This window comes from Cucumis melo, chromosome 4, assembly GCF_025177605.1.
Source record: "Cucumis melo cultivar AY chromosome 4, USDA_Cmelo_AY_1.0, whole genome shotgun sequence".
NCBI lineage: Eukaryota > Viridiplantae > Streptophyta > Magnoliopsida > Cucurbitales > Cucurbitaceae > Cucumis > Cucumis melo.
This window is the reverse complement of record NC_066860.1, coordinates 4705014-4706137: the sequence shown is the minus strand read 5'-3', so window position 1 is coordinate 4706137 and position 1124 is coordinate 4705014.

Genomic DNA, 1124 nt, shown 5'->3' with positions numbered 1-1124 from the left:
AATAAAAATGATTTTAAAAACTTATATTAATTTTAAAATTCTTTCTAAAATGTACCCTACAGATCCGTGATAGATAGAAATAAATACGGACGTCATGCAAACAAAAGAAAAACGAATTTAATTACCTAATTAGTTACAATTTTAAAATGTAAGATATATAAAAATAACTTTTATCGACCTCTCACTGAGTGATTTTCCAAGCTCGCTAAAAATCTATTTTTCCTAATTATATATAATATATATGCTTTCGTTTATCATGGTAAAAAGAGGATTGATTCAAATAACATACAATATGATTGACAGGGTTAAATGTTTAACTATTTATCTGTGATTGGATATATTCATATTGACCTTTTCAATGAATGTCCTAATAATGATACTTTGGGTGCTTCTTTTATATGCTTCTTGATTGTAAATGTAATTATGACATAAAGTTAAAAAGAGATAAGTTAATTAGTTATGATTCACCTTAGGAAAAAAAAAAGTAATTCAAAGATTAATAAGTTAATTAAGTATATCATTCAATTTAAAGTAAAAAGACCTTATAATAATTTGATAAGGTCCACCAAGAATCACATCAAACTAAAAGGTTGATGGAGGATGTGAGATCAGAGAGTATGGGCAACCCCTCACCTCCCTCTCTCCTCTCCCCTATATCTGCAACATTTTGTACATTAATATGCCTTCAATTCATATAATATTGTATATTTGACTATTTATATATCTTTCTATTCTTTAAAGCTTTTCTTCTTTTTATATAGATCTTTTTACCTTTTCTTGCCCCCTTTACTTATCTTAGCAGCAACTTCTTATTATGTTATACTTAAAAAAATCAAATTATTTTCATATTCCCACTAAAGATTTCTGTGTTTGTAGATATATATTAATGAAAGTAGCATTAAAAACCTTCCAATCCTTTAATCTCACTCTCTGATCTGGTGTACTGTGAAGATTCCTCCCCTTCACATTAATTAAATAAAACCCTAATAAATAAATATCACTTTATTAGGGTTTGATGAGTATTTGATTTTTAAGTATTATATTAGTATGGTTACAACGTTTTTACCATGGTTTTTTCTTTTTTCTTTTTTCTTCTTTTTTTCGTCTTTCCCCCTGTAAGTAAG